This window comes from Trachemys scripta, chromosome 5 (genome assembly GCF_013100865.1).
Source record: "Trachemys scripta elegans isolate TJP31775 chromosome 5, CAS_Tse_1.0, whole genome shotgun sequence".
Lineage (NCBI taxonomy): Eukaryota > Metazoa > Chordata > Testudines > Emydidae > Trachemys > Trachemys scripta.
Window position 1 is genome coordinate 127,181,795 of NC_048302.1, and position 24,647 is coordinate 127,206,441.

Sequence of the window (24,647 nt, forward strand, 5' to 3'; positions counted from 1 at the left end):
AGGTCAGGGCCACCGGTGTGGTGGGGACCATGCTTCTGTGTTGGCTCTAGGGCTGTCTGCCTTTCTGCCACAGCCCTCAGCCACTGGGACCATGCTGACACGGTTTCCCCTGACTGGCCTCACCTGGGGTCCTCCACCACTCCCAAGGGCAGACACGGGTAGCTGTGGAAGAGTTAATGCTCACTCTGGTTACATTAAGTCTCTGAAGTCTTTGCGGGAGCTTGGTCAAGTTACTTTGCTTCTGCCTCAGTTTTCCCCTTCTGTAACTATAGTGAATTTTTCTGTAGAACATTTTGGAATCAGTGCACGAAAACCAACAGAGAAATGCTAAGTACTATGATTTCATGGCACATGACTGTTCCATAGGCTTTTGCTGCTGTTGTCTTGGTGGCGCTGGGAAACTAACTCATTAGCCACAACAACTTCTGGCTGGTGGTTGTGTTTCTTCCCCTATACATGTGTTAGCAAGTTAATAGAGCTCACAGAAACTAACCAATGGGCTCCTGCTGGAGAGTTTTTGAAGGAATGTTGAGTTGAATGTTTTCCTCAAAGGAGCCAAAGTCAATGGATTTTCTTCCAATTTATACCAGCTTAACTCAGAGAAGAATCTGACCCTTAGTTGTGTTTTTTTTAAATTAGCTAACAGCCAAAACGTTCTGAATTTAATACACTCCACTTCTCTCTCTCTAGTTTTGTCATCTTGTCAGCTGATCGGAGCAGACAAGCAAATGAATAGTGTTGTAATTTGATGGAGCAGTATATAGAAGAGACAAGGAGAGTGTGTGAGGGATTTAAGCCTATTTGCCGTGTGTGGTGTGGTAGAGACTGGTCTCAGATTTTGCTGTAACCCCCATGAAAACCCTTCCCTGTTGCTTATTCTGATTTTATCTAAACCATCAAATGTTCCTTATTTTTACTTAAGAATGAAAGAAGAATGCTTTCAAAATGTGCTTACAGTGGTTAGACTATATGCCCCCTGGGGGCAGGGGGGGGACAGGGGACTGGGATCGACTGTGAAGATTAAGTTGAAAGAAAGCAGAAGAATGGTGCCTGAAGTGTGACCCTAACACTGTCCCCATATGGACAGCAGCAGGTGCACTGACACTGTGAGTCTGTACGCGAAGCAGCTGATTCACAGAGCAAAGCAAATGGGATAGTACAGCTCTAATGTGTCATACAGATTTGTACGCAGTTTAATGGCCCCAGAGAGCCCGCAAGCAAAATCCTTCAAGAGAGTGTGAATTGCTCAAGAGCCCTTGGTATCCAACGCACTGATTATAGCAGAGAGGTTCAGATTTCACAAGTGGAATCAGCTTGCAAGTGAATCTATTTCCTTCTTGGTGACAGGGTTAAAAAAGATTGTCATAACACTGTGCTTTTAAGGATGGGCTTAACGAGGCCCTAAAAAAAATTGTGTGGGGGTTACTTAATGAAAGCATACAGAAGAGGCTTCTAACTGAGGAAAGTCTGATTTTTCAAAGGCTCAGTAGAAATTGGACTAGCAATGGAAAGTGTGGCCTGGGAGCAAAAATGGAAGTAGGAACGCATACACGATCTGTAACCCCAGGCAAGAGGTTGTCCACTCACAAGACAGACCCATGTTATGGGTGTGGAAAAGGGTTCCACACTCCCCGTGACTGCTGATTTAAACATGCTGTTGCAGACACTGTAATAAAAAAGGGCATATCCAAGCAGTTTGGCTTGCTGAGAGAAATAAGAAAGAGTATAGGGTATTGAGAAAGAAATATCAATGTATACTCTGTGGACAGAGGCAGTAGTGACACACAGTGCGAGAGTGGGGTAGCCAGCCTGGATGTGTATAGCATGAGGAGAAATGGCAAGTCAGCGTTCTGGTTGACCCTGCGGGTGGCAGGAAAAACGCTCAATATGGAATTGGAAACAGTGTCCGCTGTTTCACACTCAGAATATAAGGAAACTTTGAAAAATACCATATTGAGGGATATCAGAGTAGCAGCCGTGTTAGTCTGTATCCGCAAAAAGAACAGGAGTACTTGTGGCACCTTAGAGACTAACAAATTTATTAGAGCATAAGCTTTCGTGGACTACAGCCCACTTCTTCGGATGCATTTGAGGGAGACACTGCTGTTGCTAAAAACATATACAGGAGCAAAGATGGTGCCAATTGGAATGATGCAAGTGAAGTGGAGTATAACAATAAGCAATGTTTTTTAGACTTTTATGTCATTGAGAAGGGGGAATGGGCCCTGTGGGGCTGTGAATGGTTACATAAGTTTCTCCTGGATTGGAAATCTATTAAGATGCTGCATACTTTAAAAAGTGGCCTGGAGCGAGTTGGGAGCTCCTATCATTCCAACTGTTAAACGTGATGCTGTAAGAACATGTGGAGATTTTAGGGTCAGCATAAACCCTCAACTGAATGTTGAAAAATACTGCCTGCCTCAAATTGAAGACATTTTTCCTACACTAGCAAAGGGACAATGATTCAGCAAAATTGATTTGTCGCAGATCTACCTACAGTTGAAATTTCAGAAAGAGTCTAAGGCATACCTCAAAATCAACGCACAAACGAGACTGTACCAGACGACAGGCTAGCGTTTGGTGTTGCTTCAGCTCCTGCTACATGACATTGGACCAAGTTTTGCAAGGTATCCCACGAATGGTGGTGTTTGGATGATGATATTGTGACCGGTGGAAGTGATGCAGAACATCTAGAAACCCTGAAAAGGGCATTAAAATGTATAGAAGAATATGGGTTATGACTTATGAGCCAATTGCATCAAATACAACTGTGTCAAGGACTCAATAGCTTATCGTGGGCACATTATTGATGCACAAGGTCTACATAAACCTCAGAAGAAGATTAAAGCGGTCCTAGAAGCGCCACCGACAGAGGATGTGTCACAACTTAGATCATTTCTAGGTTTTATTAGCTACTAGATCTGATTTGTACCAAACCCAGTAACTGTATTGCATCCGCTGAACTGTTTGGTGCAGGCTGGTCAGAAGTGGCTATGGTCATGTGAATATCTAAAAGCTTTCCTGGAAGCAAAATAATTGGTCACATCTGACAGTGTATTTACACACTTTAACCCATCCTTGCCTATCAAGTTAGCATGTGATGCTTCCTCCCATGGAACTGGGGCCATTAAATCGCACACCATGCCAGATGGCAGTGAAAGACCTGAAGCATTTGCCTCCAGAACTCTCTCAGCGCAGAATGTAACTATGCATAGATAGTCAAGGAAGCTTTGTCTGCTGTGGGCCTTGAGGAAATTCAACCAGTATCTATATGGAAGGAAATTCACCCTTGTCATAGCCTGCTAACCCCTAGTAGCAATCGTTCATCTGAGGAAGGGAGTTTCTGTGACAATGGTCGCACATATGCTACGACAGGCTCTCATCTCAGCTGCTTACATTTATGGCATTGAATTAAAAAGAACAGAAGTGCAGGCAAACGCTGGCAAGCTCTCCCACTTGCCCTTTCTGGTTGAAGGGCAACCTGTAATAGAGAGAGAATCTATTGACTTGGTCCGCTTGTTTCAGACTGAGTGCTCCCCAGTAACTCGTAGTTAGATCAAGCAAGAAATCAAGAGGGCTCCCACACTCGCTCAGGTCTATGAAGCTACTATGAAGGGCTGGAAATATGTTGACAGCCTTAAGATGCACTTTATTACATATGCAAAGGTGAAGTTACCATATATTAAGGATGTTATGTGGGGAATTTCTTTCATTATACATAGTATAATGCACAAGAGTCTCAGGAGTTCCAGGTAGGTCTCCTGCAGAAGTAAAAATGAAGGCATTTTCCAGAAGTTTTATGTGGTGGCCACGCATTGACCAATGAATAGAGCAGATTGCTAAGGAATGTTTGGGAGGCCAACAGGTACAGCACATGCCTAAACCAGCACCATTACACTCCTGGAAGCGGCCATCAGCTCCCTGGCCATCTCTACATACTAATTTTGCAGGACCCTTTTGGGGAATGATGTATCTAGTAGTGATGGGAGTGCATTCCAAATGGCCAGAAGATTTTTGCATGAAAACTACAACAGCTGCACAGACAGTAGAAAAACCTTGGAAGTTTGTTTGCTAGAGCTGGACTGCCAGTTTAGTTCAGAAGAGTTTTGGTGGTTTATAAAGAAAAATGGCATTAGACATATCACCTCAGCTCCATATCACCCAGCCACCAATGGCTTGGCTGAAAGGTCTGTGCAAACTTTTAAGCAAAGGCTACGATCCAGAGCACGTAAGAAGGGGTCATTACAGCAGAAACTGGCATGCTTCTTGCTAACATATTAAAATGCAATGCCTGCCATGATAAACCAAACATCTGGAATGCGGTGTATGGGCCAAAATCTCAGGTTACACTCTGACTTACTAAAGTCAGACCTACATCTACAAGTCCATAATCATCTAATAAGTCAAGCTAAGGCATGAGGGATCAGTGAACCTTGTCAGCTACAAGTGGGTCAAACTGTGTTTGTGCATCTATTGGGGACCCAGTATGTGGAGTCTGGCAAATGTTAGTGCACCAATGAGTCCTTTGTCTTATATTGTACAAGTGTCACCCAATACGTTTTGGTGCCACCACATGAACCAATTGCGTTATTCAAGGGTGATTTCATGCCTAACAAAAGAAGCAAAATTTGGGAAGCTGCCACTTGTTCCAACATTGGTGCTCCCACTTGAAGCCACAACAATTATTGTTATCCTGGAAAGCAGCTGTGCTGAACAACCAGCATCATCTCAGGGAATGTGCAGATGTTCCTTCAGACGGGCCAAACTCTTCCCGAGCCCCACAAACATGTCAAGTGCCCTCATCTAAAGGAGAAAATACGGTTTTGTGCTTTTTCCCATCTGAGCCCACTTGTGAACCTGACAACTGCCCAAATGCTCCCTCATGGGCCCCATGTTGCTGCCACCTTCCCTCTAGCAAATGAAGGATGGACACAGCCAATAGCTCCCGTCTGTGTTATTCCGAACGTCCAAGTGGGTCGCTAGAGAGTAGCAGGAGTTGTTCCTTCATTCCAGAAGGTGAGTGTGATGCCCCTTCAACCCTTCTACACTCTGCCAGCTCTGGAGTTCAGGACCTCGGTTCAGGCTTCTCCACATGGCAGCACTGCCACTAAAGCACTGGGAGGGCTGTGTCTGTTTTACTTCTGAAATGCTCCAACTGGGGAGCAGCAAGAAAGAGTTATTTTGGTGAATTGGGGACTAAAGCCGTTTATGCAGGAAAAAATGCCCCCAATTCAGTGGCTGGCAGAACTCCCTCCACCCCTCCCCCGCTCCTCCCTCCGAACTCCTCCAAAACCCCCAAACCTTCTTAACCAGGCGAAAAAAGCCTCTGGCAGCAAAGTTTAATGACAGAACTGTATAGTCAACTGTCTTTGTGTCTCCAAGTGGTGCTGTTACACATAGTCCTCCAAGTATATTCTTAATGTGTGAGCAGATGTTCCCTTTTGGGAAGAGACGCTGGGTTATTGTTAGTTTGGGTTATGAGGGCTCTGCGGAAAGGGAGCTGTGTGAGCAGCAGCCGGAGAGGTTGCTCTGTCTTAGTCTCTGATTAAATTCTTGAGGCAGATTTGCTCCCTGGGACATGTGCACCGGTGCTGGGATGAGATTCCTGCTAGAGAGGTTTGCCTGCATGCTGTTTTTAATCATCTCTGTTTCAGGACTGGTGAATATGAGTAAATAAAACAAGTTTATCCATGTGTTATGCCATGCGGCCTGGCAGTGATGTCAATGTTACACTTAAGAAGGATCTTTGTCTAAAACCTTATATCCAGTTTCTCGTAACATTATTTCCCATGTTATTTCTCTGGAATGACGTGTAAACATTCATACGTTAGTGTAGCTTTCTGAGGAATGTTTATGGCTCAATTTACAATATTTTCAGCGTATTGAGTACATTACCTCTGCCAACATTAAAGCTCAGGACAGATAGTGAGAGTGAAATCAGTTCCAGACCCACTGCCACTCTCTGTTCCGGGATCCCAGATAACAGTGTGCAAGATTAGTAGGTTAGCAGTTTAGGAGCTTGTCCAGATTTCAGTTGGTACCAGTTCAGAATTTCTTTCTACTGCTGCTAGTAAGGCATGAACTGTTTTATTTTTTCCTGCTCTTTCATTCTGCTCATTTAGGACCTGATCCAAAATGGATAGAGGCGAGTGGAAAGACTCCCACTGACTTCTATGAGCTTTGGATCAGGCCCTTATTTCTCTAAAATGTTGTTTTCTTTCTTTTTTGCAATTTTAAATGAGAACAAGAGTTGATCAGAAATTGGTGCAACTCTGAGAAATATTCATGGTTTGATAGCTAAGACTTGTAGATTTTTTAGATTTTAAAGAGTTTGGAGGAATAGTTTAGAGGTATGGCTACACAGCATTCCGGAGGTGTGATTGCAGCACGTGTAGATATACCCTAGCTAGTTTTGATGTAGCTAGATCAGTGGTTTTCAACCTGTGGTCCACGGACACCTGAAGATCCACAGACTATGTCTAAGATTTCCAAGGGGGTCCGCACCTCCATTTTAAATTTTTTAGGGAATCAAATGAAAAAAGGTTGAATACCACTGAGTTAGATCAAAGCTAACTCGAGTAATAATAGCAGTGTAGTCGCATCGGATGCTTTCTTGGGACACCCAGAACTGTAGGTCACCTTGTTACCCCTCTGCCTCAGTGAGAGAGGTTTGGTGGAGTTAATCTATGGCTATGTCTACACTACACAGCTTTTAGCGACATGGCTGTGTTGCTACAGCCGTGCTGCTAAAAGTCGTGCAGTGTAGCCACTGTTTGTCAGCTCTTCTACCCACAAAAAACTTCCACCCCCCAATGAGCGGCGTTTCCATTGTTGGTAGGAGAGCACTCCTGCCAACAACATGCTGTTCACAATGGCACTTGTCGCAGCAAAATTTTAGTCCTTCGGGGGTGATGGGGGTGGTTAACACCTCTGAAAGACAAAAGTTTTGTCGTTCAATTGCCAGTCTAGACATAGCCTATGTGTCAGCTCCCTGATGGAGGCAAATACCATGCTGTGTCATTCTGTTAATTTGCTTTTCCTGTGGGCTCAGTATGCAACTATAATTCCCATCGTCTCTGGCTAACTCTGCTCCGTTTACTTTCAAGACCTGGGTAGACTGGCAAGTCAACATTCCTTTATCTGGGAAACCTTTGTTTATCAACCCTCCCTGGTTAGCTTGGTTAAAACATATTTTCAGTATAAACATATAGCTTCTGAATTGCTATCCATACATAAAAAGAACAGGAGTACTTGTGGCACCTTAGAGACTAACAAATTTATTAGAGCATAAGCTTTCGTGGGCTACAGCCCACTTCTTCGGATGCATATAGAATGGAACATATATTGAGGAGATATATATACACATACAGAGAGCATGAACAGGTGGGAGATGTCTTACCAACTCTGAGAGGCCAATTAAGTAAGAGAAAAAAAAACTTTTGAAGTGATAATCAAGATAGCCCAGTACAGACAGTTTGATAAGAAGTGTGAGAATACTTACAAGGAGAGAGAGATTCAATGTTTGTAATGGCTCAACCATTCTCAGTCCTTATTCAATCCTAAATTGATTGTATCTGAGCTATATATCTGACAATTATGATTGGTTGCTCTCTCTATCAAGGAGACAGCCCTCAAATCAACTTCCAGTGTGGATGTCGATCTCCATTGACTGTGTACAATATATGTGTCGTGGCCCCATCGGTAGCTTGGGCCTTTAATTTCACAGTGATTCTTCCCATGTAGTTATAGTTATTCCTGGGCAGAGAAGTGGGATATTAGGGGCTTTAAGGGGCTGGCAGTTGAACGGGAGGTAAACACCTTGAGATTTTTTTTTTTTTTTGAAGAAAGGTGCAAGGATCTTCCCCTAGAGCTCTCTCCAATCCATTCAGTTGCTGGGGTCCCTTGTCGAAGAGGCAGCACATCCAGCCCCAGATTTCGGCACATCCTGGGGGATGCCAGTCGGTCGGGGTCATCAGTGACGGGGGAAATCCGTGCTTCTGTCCCGGCTCTAGGTCAGTCTGCTCTTGTCCCTCAGCCCTGACCCACTGGGCTGCCAAGGCTTCCCCTGGCCACTGTCTTCTGGGACTTCCCAGGGCATTTCCCCACAACACAGGGGAGCTGTGGAAGAGTTAAAGTTGCATCAGGCTGCATTATCTCACTGCTGGTATTCAGGTTGCAGGGACAATGAGCTCTGCCCACTGGCTTGCTGGAGGAGCTTGTCTATGTGTCTTCCCCGTCCCTGTCTCAGTTTTCCTATCCGTAACAATAGTGACCCTGTACTGTACAGCACTTTGAGATCTGTGCACAGAGAGCAGCAGATAAGCGCTAGGTATGTTACTTCATCGCACATGTCTGTTCTATGTGGTTTCGCTGCACAGACCTACCAGGTCCCAGCGGTACTGAGACAATCTAACTCAATGGTTCTCAACCAGTGGTACTCAAAGGTCTTCTGAGGGTACATTAACACATCTAGATATTTGCTTAATTTTACAAGAGGCTACATACAAAGAACTAGCAAAGTCTGTACAAACTTAAATTTCATAGAGACAATGACTTTTTATACTGCTCTATAGACTATCCACTGAAATGTAAGTTCAATATTTATATTCCAATTGAGTTGTTTTATAATTATATGGTAAAAATGAGAGAGCCATTTTTCAATAATAGTGTGTTGTAACTCTTTTGTATTTTTGTCTGATTTTGTAAGTAAGTAGTTTTTAAGTGAGGTGAAACTTGGGGTACGCAAGACAAATCAGACTCCTGAAAGGGGTAGAGTAGTCTGGAAAGGTTGAGAGCCACTGCTCTACCTCATCAGCCATGATGTCTGCTAGCTACTGCATGTTTCTGTGGATTGCCACGGGCACGCGGGGGCGAAAGAAAATGCAGGCCTGTTATTTACCAGGCTGCATGTGGCAATAGACTATATTGGTAAGGGATGCAAGGAGAGTAGGGGTCACGATGCAAACTGCAGACACACACACACACACACAACTAAAATTAATCAATTTAAAGTTTTATTGGGGATAATTACAAGGGGTAAGGGAGCAGTGTTTGATTAGCTAATAGAGTTAATGAAACTTAAAACACACAATGACTAAAATATCTACTAACAATATTTATAAACAAAGATGCAGCATTTAGTAATAACTGATACTTACAAATACAAACCAACGCATAACGACCGGCAAACGTAGAAACTCTGTTTGAAACACGTGAGGCTTCGAGGTGATCAGGCTCGGTTACGGGTGTACACAGGATTCGTTTTTCTTTCTCCTCTCCCTGCCTGCACATGGCAGGCAGGCCCATAAAGTACCAACTATGACATCATAGAAGTGTCATAGGGGACGGGGCCCAACACCTGTTTGTGTTCATTTCTGATTGGCACAAGCAAAGTTTACACCAAGTAGGGGAGCAGGTGCCTCAAAGTCTGGCTTCGCCCCCAAAAGGTGAGGAAATGCATATTGTTTTAGAATGTGTTCAACACTGAATGACAAAAGAAGAGGCCAGGGCAATACCGGTATGGGCAAGTTTTACAGGATGCAGACAGGAACTCATCTCAACAGTTTCTTCTCTTTTACATGTGTTTACAGGTTAAGAGGGAGGAAAAGCTAAATGATGGGATGGTGTGGGTAGAATATTTGATGGACTGTCAATGTAGAGTTTCATGCTGTCCTTAAGACCCAAAGTCTATGGATTTACTTCCAATTTATATCAGCTTAACTCAGAGATGGATCTGGGCCTTGTTTGTTAGTGGTTTATTTAATTCAAATTGGCTAACAGCAGAAATGTTCTTTACTAAACAAACTTTGCTTCTCTCTCTAATTTTTCTTCCATTGTGTCAACTGATGGGAGCGGCTGGTAAGAGAATAGTGTTGTCATGTGACAGAGTAGAGAAGAGAAGAGACAGACACTCTGTTATTGTGGATGTAAAGGGGAAGCTTTACTGAAGATGCTGGACATAGCCTAGTTCTCTAGCTCCCATACTGACTACACACGACCTGTTCTACTTACGGAAACCCAAGAGGTCTCCCAAAGTTCTGGGCTGGGAAGTTACAGAATGGATTACTGATTGGGCTGCAAGAGTGAGGCTTTTAAGAAAAAACTAAAATTGGAAATGGCCTGTACAATCTGAGTGTTTGTTGAGTATCCAGGGTTTTTTTCTACTAATCTAACTCTTCTCACAGTTTACAATTAACAGTGAAATTGGGAGGGTGGGTCGAGTTTAACATTAGAGTAATGTGGAATGTTTTCTGTTAAACAGAAACAGAGAATTGAGATTTGCCGTTTGCAGTTTTAAACAGAAAGAGGATGTAGAAAGCAGTGGGGACTACGGTAATGCTGACAATATTGAACTCCAGCATCATCTGCTTTGAATCTGCTGATTATAGGAGTGTTGTAAGGGTCAGACTCATTAAAATTGAACTGGTCTGGAGTTCCCAAGGAACAGGAGGCAGAATAAGAACTAAGGAGAGTAGAAGCTTGTCCAGGTTCCTGTTAGCACCAGACATTTTTAGTGACAGTGAAGGGAAGGAGGTCAAATTACACCTCTGTCCACCTGTGAGGCCCCTTCCACCAGTGCATGGTGAAAGGACCCACACTTGAGGAGGTTGGGAGCAGGATGTGACAGTAATCAAGAGCAGGACTGATGAGGATGGGGACAGTAGAACATATTTATCTGCAGTCCTTCCAAATGTGTGGAGTGACATATTAACTTTGTTATAAACTATTTAGCTGAAATTTCAGATGCTCCAGAATAGTATGGGTAAGTGTTGCCATCTTGTGGCCATGACATGAATGTTCTGTAGCACTGAAGAGTTTGAATTAATACCTTGAATATGGTGGGCCATATTCTCTGCTGCCGGGATTGTATTGACTTCAATGGATGCAGGCTTGCAGAGATTTCAGCCTAATTCTCACACGTATAAAGATACATAAGGATATGCTGGAATTCTTTTGGACACTTGCTAACCAGACAATCTTGCTATGTGAACCAGGGCTGCCCTGGGGGGGGGGAAGGGGGCAATTTGTCCTGGGCCCCGTAGGGGCCCCCACGAGAATATAGTATTCTATGGTATTGCAACTTTCTTTTTATGGAAGGGGCCCCCAAAATTGCTTTGCCCCATGCCCCCTGAATCCTCTGGGCGGCCCTGATGTGAACAACCTCTTTTCATCATTTCAAAGGTTAATATACAGAAATAGGTATTTTTTTGAGGAACAGAAAGTGAAGAAAGCAGGGAGCTTTTTGTACTGGTCTGTATCACTGTGATGAGCGATAGCCTGGCTGACAATCTAACATCATCTGCTTCAACCCTGCTGATTGTAAATGTGTAGTCACCATCAGACCCACGCACTGAACTGGTCTCAGAGGCACCATAGATAAGGAACTTGGCAGCTTATCCCAGTGTCGGGATACCACATCACATTCTGTTGATTCTGTTAGCACTGGAACTGGCTTTGCAGTTGCTAGTGACACTGTCTCCTGGAGATGCTGATAGAGATTCTGGAGTCTGAGTCATCACAGTGTCCCCAATGGAATTTGCATGGGGAAAAAAATTAGAAGAAATATGTATTCATAGACCACAAGGCCAGAACATACCATTGTGATCATCTAGTCTGAGCTGCAGCATGGTACAGGCCATAGCCCCTCCCTGAATTAATTCCTGTTTGAACTAGAGCAAGTTATTTAGAAAAATATGCCAGATTGATTAAGAAATTTCTTGTGATGGAGAAACCAACACAACCCTTGGTTAAGTTGTTCCAATAGTTAATATCCTTCACTCTTTTAAACATTTTCACCTTATTTCTAGTCTAAATTTGTCTACCTTCACCTTCCAGCCACTGGATCCTGAGATAAAATAAATCCAATTAAGAATATTTTTGAAAAGGAAATTGAATATGTCTAATGTCTCATTTCCATTTTATCTACTTAGTTACATGAAGCACTTTGTATACTGTAAATGTAGGATTCTGCATTCTTATGTGGTAAGAAGTATTGCTGGTTTGATGAAGAAATTAACAACCTTTAATTCTTTCTATACGATTATCTTACTCCAGTGTATCCTGTTGTTGTTTTTTTTTTTTACACTAAATCCAGAGCACTAGGAGTCAGAGAAGCTGCGTCTGAAACAGGGGTCAGCAACCTTTCAGAAGTAATCTGCCTCGTCTTCATTTAATCACTCTAATTTAAGGTTTCACGTGCCAGTAATACATTAACATTTTAGAAGGTCTCTTTCTGTAAGTCTATAATATATAACTAAACTATTGTTGTATGTAAAGTAAATAAGGTTTTTAAAATGTTTAAGAAGCTTCATTTAAAATTAAATTAAAATGCAGAGCCCCCCGGACAGGTGGCCAGGACCCAGGCAGTGTGAGTGCCACTGAAAATCAGCTCGCGTGCCACCTTCGCGTGCCATAGGTTGCCTACCCCGGTCTGAAAGATCGTCTTAAGATTTCTGGAATGACTGATCCTAAACTCAGAAGCCTAAAGCCTAGGGAATGAAAGATTTATACTTAACCTGCAGACCTTGGACATGTCACTTTGGTGGAAATATGCAAAAAGCTGCTCTGTGTAAATGGGTTCTGTGCATGTTCCTCGGAGCACAGATTGCAGAGAAGGGCCATGTACAGCTCCCAGGCTGAGACTGCAGCTCGTATTGAGTGGAATGAGAGATTCAAACATGCCGTGAGAGCAGGATTTGGCTCTTATAACCAATATGGGTATTAACTGAGTATCCGGAGCCTGAATGTCTGTGTCTTCAGCAACTTTTACCTTCTCCATTTTCACTCTGGGGGTGATTCTGCCCGCCTTGTTCATGTTAAGTACTACCTTACTCCTCACAGGTAAGGTTCTACTTAACATAGTAAAGGTTACAGAACCTTGCACTGGATTTGCAGTCCCCTCACGTCTCTGTGCCTCAGTTTACCCCATTTAAATCAAGCTTGGCTGTTTCTTCCAAAAGATATGCCATAGTTCAAACCGGAATTAATTCAGGGAAGTGCTGGGGCCTGCATCACACAGGAGGTGAGATGACTACAGTGGTCCCATGTGGCTTTATAATGTATAAACACCTGGAGCCGCATGGGGGAGACAGTCATCAGAGTAGCTATTACAGTCTGTGAAGATTGAATGGGTCTAAATGCCCTGACAATGGAGCAGCCATCCTCATGCTCATTCTAACAAGCAAAAGGTGGTCTGAGGCTTCAGGAGACTTCACTCCTAGGCCTTCAAACAAAGACTGTTACACTCTGGCGAACTATCTGGCAACTGGGCCCAGACTCAAGTGATGGACACTGTTCATTGGTGCTTCCTTGAAAGAGGTGGTGACAAACAGGACAAGCGTGGGAGAGAGGAAACATCATCAGGACATGTAGGTAGTTGTGACCAGGGTGGGTCAGAGGAGGGTCTTTGTTTTCTAGGGACCTGTCTACATTTGAAAGATAATTTGAATTACTGTATGGTGTGAATTTAAAGTACACTAGCTATTCTTGAATAACTCCATGTGTGGATATTTTTATTCTGGACTAAGGGTTGGCCTTCACTACAACGTTAGTGTATATGATGCTCAGGAGTGTGAAAAATTCACACCCATGAGAGATGTAGTTAAGCCAGCCTTAGCCCCAGAGCAGCCTGCACTAAGTCAATGGAAGAATTCTTCCATTGACCTAGCTACTGCCTCCTGTAGAGGTAGATTTCCTCCAGAGACGGAAGAACTCCTCCTGTCATTGTAATGTGTCTACACTTAAGTGCTATGCAGCTGCCCTGCTCTAGCATTTCTAGTGTAGATATAGCCTAAAAGCGCCTTGTTCCCGTTGTGCTTAATACACTTACAAATCAGGTTCAGCTAAAGAGGAGCAAGCACACTTATTCTGGAATAAGATTGTCCATCCATGGAGCTCTTCAGGAATAGCTACTCTGAGTTAATAGTTATTCAAGAATAGTTATTAATAGTTAATAACTATTCCAGAATGACTCCATGTGTAGACAAGCGCTAAGGGAATATGAGTTGGTTTAGTTCTTGTTCTGTAATGTAAGAAGTTAACCTGTTTGATTTCACTTGTTGTAAAGTGTAAGATTAGATAAAATCAAACACACATGCTGTCTCTTTGTTCTTTAAAATCCTTGTTTCTCTGATCATTTGTTCCAACTGCTAAATAGAAATACTTTGTTTTAAGGAGGCTATTGGTCACTATCACTGATCACAGATTCACAAAGGGAGGAAATGAAACAAAAAAGTGATAAAGGGTTTAGAAAACCTGACTTATGAGGGAAGGCTTTAAAAAAAGATTGGGCAAATGTACTCTTGAGAAATGAAGACAGAGGGGGGACTGGATAACAGTCTTCAATAATGTTAAGGGCTGTTATAAAGAGGACTGTGATCAATTTTCTTCAGGTCTGCTCAAGGCAGGATGAGGAGTAATGGGCATAATCAGCATCAGGGGACATTTAAGTTAGATATTAGGAAAATCTTTCTAACTCTAAGGGTAGCTAAGATCTGAAATAGGCTTCTTAGGGAGGTTGTGCAATCTCCGTCATTGGAGGTTTTCAAGAACAGTTTAGACACTCGTCAAGAATGGTCTAGGTTGACTCGGTCTTGACTCAGCACAGGGGGCTGGACTTGACTTCTCAAGGTCCCTTCTAGGCCTACATTTCTATCATTCTATGAAACACAGCTGCTCGGAATCCAGTTAGACCTGGCGGGTGTTAAGGGGCAGGTATATACGATGTCTTGGTCATGATCAAAGAGACGGAGGATTCCATGATTCCACCGTGAGACAGGTGAGGGAAGAGGCTTAACACCTGTGGGGATACACTGAGAGACACCAGAGAGGGAGCAGATTCAGCTGGTCCCATAGGTGTGAGTGCAATGTATGGAAAGGGGTTTAAGTGCATTTGGCTATGGCTACACTAGCACTTATGTCGGCAAAATGTGTGTCGGTCAGGGATGTAAATATTCCATCCCCGAGTGACATACATTTTGCCAACATAAGCACTGGCGTGGACAGCCATATGTTGGTGGGAGAGCGTCTCCTGCTGACATAGCTGTGGCTGCTCATTGGGGTGAATTAATTATGTCGACAGGAGAGCTCTCTGTCCTCGTCATAAAGTGGCTACACAAGCTTTCTAGTGGAGACGTGGCCTTAGTCTTTGTATGGGCTGGAGGAGAAGGAAGCAGCCAATCTTCTTTGTTTCTGCTCATGCAGGTAGCTGCTGGAGGCTTTGTACAGTGGTCGCCATTTGTCAGCTGATGTATGGCTTGTTTTGTAATGATAGTGGGAGCTTGGATCCTGCCTATAGGCAGGAGTGTGTAGAATTGAGTGGACAAAGGGAAACTGCTGAGTTTATTGTAATAAATCAGCCTGTAAATTCCAGCAGGCTGGGAGCTGGAGAAATGAGAAGATGAAATTAGACGGTGGTTTGTGGTTTCTCAAAAGGTGCCCAAAATCTGGCACACGCTTGCCTGCTCTGGGAGTGGGTAGGAAACAGCTGTTACACCGAATAACAGAAATAGAACAAAGGTTTTTGTATTGGTCTGTATCACTGTGAGAGGTAAGTTCTGTCCCTGCTGACAGTAATAATCTCCAGCATCATCCACCTCAACCCGGCTGATGGTAAAAGTGAAGTCGGTGCCAGACCCACTGCCACTGAACCGGTCTGGGATCCCAGAGGGACGGGTGGAAGCACTGTAGATAAGGAGCTTAGGAGCTTGTCCTGATTTCTGTTGGTACCAGCCCATATTGCTATAAGCATTGGCACTGGCTTTGCATCGGATAGTGACTGTGTCTCCAGGAGATACTGCCAGGGATTCTGGAGTCTGAGTCATCACAATCTGCCCATTGGAATCTGGTGAGAGAGGAAAAACATTATAAGAAAAATTAGGAGAATCAAATTAAATGCTATTAAAAAAAGGAAAACTGCAAATATTTATTGACTAAATTTCAGTTGAACCAGTTAATTACATTAAAGTCTACATCCACTGGAAATGTGTCCTTGTGATCTCATGGGATAAAGAATTAATGTTGATTTGATGCAGAGCTCTATGATGATTAAATTATGGTGAGAGATGATTATCTTAATCTAATAGCTCCCCTGGCAGTGTTCTTACCCTGAATCCAGAGCACTAGGAGCCAGATCAGATGAGTCTGTGAAATCATCCTGATTTGTCAAGTCTGACAGACACTGAGAATCTAAGGCATAAAGTGTAAAAAATGAATTTTTTATATCTGCCCGGCATTGCAAGAAAGTGCCACTCAGGTGGAAATATGCAAAGCAGCTGCTCTATGTAAATGAGCATCCCCTGTGGCCCAGTGCAGAGGGTGTAGAGAGAAAGGGCCATGTGCAGCCTTCGGTGTGAGAATGCAGCTCCTATGGATGAAACTAGGTATTATTGCTCTCATGCTGCTAGGGCTTTTCTAATCCTTATAAGCTTTATGTGAACATCCCGTGTTTGTGTCTGCATCACTGATAAGTTGCAGCCAGATTCTGAGAAGTACCTCACTTCAGAAGCAGTCGTACTGATTTCCCTGGGACTGCTTGTGCAGTAAGGTACTATTCAGCTCTGCAGTTCCTGCATTTAGATTAGAGTTGGGCCTGAACCAAAATCCCAGGTTCAAGCAGCTTCAAACTATGGAAGAGTTTGGCTGTGCATCTGGAGGTGACTGTAACGACTGACCCCTCTCTCTTTAAAGGACTAAACCAAAGTCCTGAATTCAACCTCCTTGCAATGTTAATAAATGTGGCTCTCGGTCTGTCTCTAGTACATACAACTATGGCCTATCTGTAGCTTGGATCCTGCAGCACATTCATGGACAGGCCATCAGGGTTCTGGGTGTTCACACCTAGAGTCACCTGGAATAGCCATGAGCAGAGCAGTGAGATAGGACGGGTTTTACGTTTGAATGAGATTTAAGCAATTAAAGATCTTGCTGAAAAATGCCATTATCCATAGCAGCAACCGGGTCCATTTAGGAAGTTTGTGTGAGGTTTGTGCTGGTGGTAGGTGGCGGATCGACAGCTTTGGGAAGAGGAGAACTGGGGCCTGACCATTTCCTTCCATGGGGAGTGAAAGTTAACTGTGCATGGATCCTCTTGAAGAGCTTTCCCCAATCCATTCTGTTGCTGGGGCACCTTAAGAAAGAAGCAACGCTTCTGTCCTCCAACACTGCACAGCCTGGGGGATGTGCAGGAGGTCAGGACCATCGGTGTGGTGGGGACCATGCTTCTGTGTTGGCTCTAGGGTTGTCTGCCTTTCCGCCACAGCCCTGAGCCACTGGGACCATGCTGACAAGGTTTCCCCTGGCTGGCCTCCTCTGGGGTCCTCCACCACTCCCAAGGACACACATGGGTAGCTGTGGAAGAGTTAATGCTCGCTCACGTTACATTAGGTCTCTGAAGTCTTTGAGGGAGTTTGGACAAGTTATTTCACCTCTGCCTCACTTTTCCCCATCTGTACGTATAGTGACTTTTCCTGTAGAACATTTTGAGATCAGTGCACAAAGACTAGCAGAGAAACGCTAAGTACTATTACTTCATGGCACATAACTGTTCCATAGGCTTTTGCTGCTGTGGTCTTGCCAGTGCTGGGAAACTAACTCATTAGCCACGACAACTGCTGGCTGGTGCGTGTGTTTCTTTCCCTAAACATGTGAGCCAATCGCATAAAATACAAATTTGTCAAGGACTCAATAACTTATCGTGGGCACATTATTGATGCACAAGGTCTACTGGACTGCCAGAACAAGACATGAGTAACAATGGTCCTCAGTTTAGTTCAGAAGAGTTTTGGTGGTTCATGAAGAAAAATTGTATTAGACATATCATCTCAGCCCCATATCACCCAGCCACCAATGGCTTGGCTGACAGGTCTGTGCAAACTTTTAAGCAAATGCTGCGATCCAGGGCATGTGAGATGGTGTCTTTACAGCAGAAACTGGCATGCTTCTTGTTAGAATATTGAAATGCAGTGCCAGCCATGATAAACCAAACATCTGGAATGCTGTGTATGGCCTAATATCTCAGGTCACACTCTGATTTACTGAAGCCAGACCTACATCTACAAGTCCAAAATCATCTAATAAATCAAGCTAAGGTACGAGGGATCAGTGAACCTTGTCAGCTACAAGTGGGTCAAACAGTGTTTGTGCATTTATTGGGGACCCAGTACGTGGGGTCCGGCAAATGTTAGTGCGCCAATGAGTCCTTTGTCTTATACTGTACAAGTGTCACCCAATATGTTTTGGTGCCACCACATCAACCAATTGTGCGATTCGAAGGTGAGTCCATGGCTAACAAAAGAAGCAAAATTTGGGAAGCTGCCACTTGTTCCATCATTGGTGCTCCAGCTTGAAGCCACAATAATATGCTGGAAAGCAGCTGTGCTGAACACCCAGCATCATCTCAGGGAACGTGTGCAGATGTTCTTTCAGACATGCCAAACTCTTCCCCAGCCCCACAAACATGTCACGTGCCCTCATCTAAAGGAGAAAATATGTGCTTTTTCCCATCTGAGGCCACTTGTGAACCTGACGACTGCCCAAATGCTCCCTCAAGGGCCCCATGTTGTTGCCATCTTCCCTCTAGCAAATGAAGGATGGACACAGCCAATAGCTCCCGTCTGTGTTATTCCGAGTGTCCAAGTGGGTCGCTAGAGAATAGCAGGAGTTGTGCCTTCATTCCAGAAGGTGAGCGTGATGCCCCTTCTACTCTCTGCCAGCTCTGGAGTTCAGGACCTTGGTTCAGGCTTCTCCACATGGCAGCACTGCCAATAAAGCACTGGGAGGGCTGTGTCTGTTTTACTCCTGAAATGCTCCAAGTGGGGAGAAGCAAGTAAGAATTATTATGGTGAATTAGGGAGTAAAGCCGTTTATGCAGGAAAAAATGCCCTCAATTCTGTTACACATAGTCCTCCAAGTATTTTGTTAATGTGTGAGCAGATGTTCCCTTTTGGGAAGACACGCTGGGTTATTGTTAGTTTGGGTTATGCAGGGTTCTGAGGAAAGGGAGCTGTGTGAGAAGCAACAGGAGAGGTTGCTCTGTCTTAGTCTCTGATTAAATTCTTGAGGCAGATTTGCTCCCGGGGACATGTGCATTGGTGCTGGGATGAGATTCCTGCTAGAGAGGTTTGCCTGAATGCTGTTTTTAATCACCTGTGTTTCAGGACTGGTGTATGTGAGTAAATAAAACAAGTTTAGCTTCGTATTCTTAAACTCAACATCACTAATTTCTCTGATGCTGAGAAGCTGATTTGAAAGGACCGAACATCTTCTCGGCGGAGACTCAGCACTACTGTCAGCAGTGGGGCACTGGTGTAGGAAAGAAACAACAGTATTATAGAAAGATCAGCAGTCGAGCAGGGGACTCCGCCTGGTTTTGTAAGACTGCCAAAATGCTGTCTGAAATCTAGTGTAGCAATTATGTATCAGAAGCAGCTGTTAGAATGAAAGGGACAGGATGGGGAGGTTTTTGTATTGGTCTGTATCACTGTGAGAGGGTAGCTGTGATACTGCTGACAATAATAATCCCCAGCATCTTCAGCTTCAACTCTGCTGATTGCAAGAGTGAAATCAGTGCCAGACCCACTGCCGCTGAACCGGTCTGGGACTCCAGAGTCACGGTTGGAAGCATCATAGATAAGGCACTTTGGAGCTTGTCCTGATTTCTGTTGGAACCAGGCTAAGTAGGGAGTGCTACCACTGGTGAGACTTGAACTGGCTTTACAGCGGATAGTGACTGTTTCTCCAGGAGACACTGCCAGGGATTCTGGAGTCTGAGTCAGCACAATCTGCCCACTGGAGTCTGAATTAACAAACAGAATATAGATTAGTATGTACATGGATAGTGTCTCTCTACATAGTGTTTCTATCTCTGTGCAGTTTGTACATTTGGCATATCTCTCAATAGTATAGATAATCCAAATACCCAAAATTTTGTCTTGATAAATATTCCCATGTGCCTCTTTCCATACTTCTGAGAATAACATTCATAAGAAGTTTGAGGTGATTCTTTTATTCCCCATTGTTTTCAATTGCTTGTGTTTTTCTCAAACCTGTTTTTTCTCTTAATTGTAGTTAGGAGACAAGCATTTCAGAAGTTACTGTCACTAAGTGAGGAATGTTTGCAGATAAATTATAAACATTTCTAGAGCTCTTAAATTTTTCTGTGGATCATTGTGACTTAAATCATCCCATGCCCCCTTCATTTGATTCTTACCTTGGATCCAGAGCACTAATAGCCAGATAAACTGAACCTGAAAGATCATCTTGCTGCGTCTGACTGGCCCAGTGCTGATCAGCAAACTGTAACCAATGCAGTGGAACATTTATAAGGGCTCAGAGCTGCAGAGCAGTGTTACTTGGGTGAGAGATATGCAAAGTTAGTTCAGAGATGGAAATTTCCATGTGACCTAAAAATATGCAGAAAAAGGGAAGTAAAAGGGGCCATGGATGAAATGAGCAAGTTCACCCATATGGACATTGTGGCAGTATCCTCAATTTGTGTTCAAATGGAAGTTCTGATGATAGTGAAGGTGGCGGCCAGAGGTCGAGACCCTATTTTGTTGAACAAATCCATATTAGGTTGCAGTTCCTGTTCCTCACGTTGTGTTGAAATGGCATTTGTCGGGGTGGAATGGGAATCAGTGCTCTCAGCTCATCAGTGTTGCTCAGCTGCTTGTTAAAATTGAAATGGTTCTACTAGGAATCGCCTCAAAAAGAAGATCTCAGTGGTGTGATCTCTCTGCATCAGGAGATCTGCACAGGGGGGTAACATTCCTTTTCCTACTACTCCCTACTGGGTTTATTAGTCATTACCTCAGAGACCATATTGTTATACACAGTGTTGTGGGAACCTTAATCCTGAATCTCCAATTTTCCCTTAAAATCCCAAAGGTAACAGTGTATAGGAATAGGCTAATGTTCCATTAAATGGTTTGGGAGCCCTGTAGCGGTGCTCCCTGTGTTCTCGTTAACATTGTATAACTAGACCATGATGATTATTCCTGGAGATTTAAAGTTAGACTCCTAAATCCATATTTCAGCACCTAAACTGTCTGGCCTCCTTTTCAAAAATAGGGATCTCTCAGCTACCCCTGGAAAGAGAGTTGAATGTGGCCACCTTGAATGTGGTGTCAGTTGTGGGGAAGTTTAGCTTCTTGTTTAAGCAGATTAGATATGCAACTCAGCTGCTCTGTAAATGCCCATGCCCTGTGCAAGGTGTAGGTAGGTAGAGCTCACTGCAAAGAAATACTGTATTCAAATACTCATAACCCCACCAAAAATACCTGTCAATAATGACACTCTGTAGTGTGAAAAACATGTTCCATGAATAACTTCTTTATGTCCTGAAAGGTTAATTTACCTGCCACTGTCAGAAGACAGGATCCTGGGTTAGATGGACCACTAGGCTGACCCAGTATGGTCATTCCTATGTTTTGACCTGTGAAAAGAATAAATAATGGACTGAGGACCTTCCAATTGTTTGGAGGCAACTAGAGCAGGGATCGGCAACCTTTGGCACGCTGCCGTCATGGAAATCCACTGTTGGGCCAGGATGGTTTATTTACCTGCAGCGTCTGCAGGTTCGGCTGATTGCAGCTCCCACAGGTCGCGGGTCACCGGTCCAGGCCAATGGGGGCCGCGGGAAGCGGCGTGGACCAAGGGAGGCATGTTCAAGGTTTGGGCATACCATGGACTTATATAATGGCATGATGATATTTTCTGTTTTATTATCTATCCCTTTCCTAATGATTCCTAGCATTCTGTTAGCTTGTTTGACTGCCAATGCACATTGAGTGGATGTTTTTAGAGAACTATCCAGGATGTCTTCAAGATCTTTCTTGAATAGTAAGCTGATTTGGACCCTCTCATTTTGTCTGTATAGTTGGGATTATGTTTTCCAATGTACATTACTTGCACTACTCAACATTGAATTTCATCTGCCATTTTGTTGCCCAGACACCCAGTTTTGTGAGATCCCCTTGTAATTCTTCACAGCCAGCTTTGGACTTAACTATCTAAGGTAATTTTGTATTATCTGCAAACATTTTCACCTCACTGTTTACCCCCTTTTCCAGATCATTTCTGGATATATGTTGAACAGCACTGATCCCAGTACAGATCCTTGGAGGACCCCAGTATTTACCTCTCTCCACTGTGAAAATTGGCCATTTATTCCTACCCTTTGTTTTCTATCTTTTAACCAGTTACAGATCTGTGAGAGGCCCTTCCCTCTTATCCCAGCACTGCTGACTTTGCTTAAGAGCCTTTGGTGTGTGGAACCTTGACAAAGGCTTTCTGAAAGTTCGAGTACACTATATCAACCAGGTCATCCTTGTCCACAGGCTTGTTGACACCATCAAATAATTCTAATAGATTGGTGAGGCATGATTTCCCTTTGCAAAAGCTGTGTTGACTCTTCCCCAACATATCATGTTCATCTATGTGTCTGATAATTTTGTTCTTTACTATAGTTTCTATCAATTGACCTGGAACTGAAGTTATGCTTATTGGCCTGTAATTGCCCGGATTGCCTCTGGAGCCTTTTCTAAAAACTGGCCTTACATTAGCTAACCTCCATTCATCTGGTTCAGAGGCTGAGCGATAGGTTACATCCCACATTTTGTAGTTCTGCAATTTCTTTTATAAGTTCCTTCAGAACTCTTGGGTGAATCCCATCTGGTCCTGGTGACTTATAACTGTTTAATGTATCATTTCCTCCCCCCAAACACGCTTGTATAAAAGAGAGCTACAATTTAGTACCTCAACAATCCTGCACACTGCTGTGATATTGATACAGGCTGTGAGGCCCATTTCAGTCACATGGGTGCAGGCCCTGTTGAAATCCATAGGAATGGCACCCATGTAATCTGTGGGAGGATTGGGCCCTGCAGTGTTTGGGCCCTTTACTGTATGGTTCTGTGGTATTTATTTTATACACTTGCTGAAAGTTAGAGCTTGGGGAGGGCTTGCCCTTTCAGCAGGAAATGTTTCTGCTGAGCGTCCCATGATTCATTTAGCAGGTGCCCCCTGGAGTTTACTGTCAGCCCCATTAGAAAGGGATTGGAGCTATTCTGCCTGTCTCTGTGTCTCTCTCCTCGGTGATTCACTTAAAATGTTAGTTATGTTGTTTCCCCAGAAACTGTCCTTAACCCTTCTCAGGGGCCTTACAACTGTCCTTCCCCTCTCCAAGGCCCTTGATTTCTATTCCCTCTAACAGAGAAGCCTCCTAGATTCCATCTCCTGTCATACCATGTATCTACCAGAGTGGGTCACTAGATGGTGAGGTAAATTGTTCCTGTCCCACATATGTAATCTCTAGAGCTCAGGGCATGACTTCTGTTCCCCACCCTGGCGGTGCTATCAGTAAAGCACTGGGCTGACCTGAAATGTTCAGACTGTCATTTTAGGGCAGTAATTAGGAGGAGAATAAAGAAATTTAAAGCAAGAAGGAAAAAAATGCCACCATGCTTGTGCAGAAGTTAAAAATTCTTCTGTACGGCAGGAAGTTTCTCTAGCAGCAGACTGTCTGCTGTCTCCTAATTTATGTGTATTACCCGGTGGTGAGCGCAGGGAGGTGTGTTTCTGGGGCTGAAAGTTTGCCCCCAAATAACATGTAGCATTTGCACTGAGAAGGCGGCTGTTTGAAGGAAGCAGCTGTGACACTGAATGGAACGGAACAGGAAGGTTTTTGTATTGGTCTGTATCTCAGTGAGAGGGGCAGCATAGCCTTGTTGACAATAATAATCTCCAGCATCTTCCATCTGGACGTTGCTGATTGTGAGAGTGAAATCAGTCCCAGACGCACTGCCAGTGAACCAGGCTGGGATCCCAGAGGCACGAGTGGAAGCATACTAGATAAGGAGATTAGGAGCTTGTGTGGATTTCTATTGGTACCAGGCTAAGTAGGTATAAGCACCTATAATGCTTGAATGGGCTTTGCAGTTGATGGTGACTCTGTCTCCTGGGGACACTGCCAGGGATTCTGGAGTCTGAGTCAGCACGATCTGCCCACTGGAGCCTGAATTGATAAAGAGACTATATGTTAATACAAATATTGATCGAATCACTCAAACTCAACAACATTGAATCTTTCAAATATCCCCATGTGCATATTTACACAAATGATATACCTAATCAGCAGGCCATGATGCTAACGTTGAGTTCCAGATTCTCTCTTTCTCAGCCTTTTGTCTATTGCTCCTAATTTTTTGAAACCTTTCTTTTCTTAATTCCAATTAGGCTGAGATAACCATTTTCATAAATTCAGTGTAATTCAGTGTCTGTTTATTATTTAACATTTATATTTTGGTAATCTCGAAGGCCTTGAACGGTATGGGTCCAGTTGTGCCAGATACCGTACAAAGAAATAATAGGTGACGGTCCCTGCCACAAAGAGCTTACTATCTGAATGGATTTTGAATGTAGACTATAGTTTATGGTCAGTATACATCATTTCTAGATCTTTTAAAATTTTGAGTTGATTTATCAAATTCCTTCTTGGTTTAATCCTAACCCTGGATCCAGAGCACTAACCGCCAGATGAGCTGAGCCTGTGAGATCATCTTGCTACGTCTGACTGGTCTGATGCTGACCAACAGGCTGTAACAAGGAACACGGAACATTTATAGCAGCTTAGAGAGGCAGGCGAAAGAGAA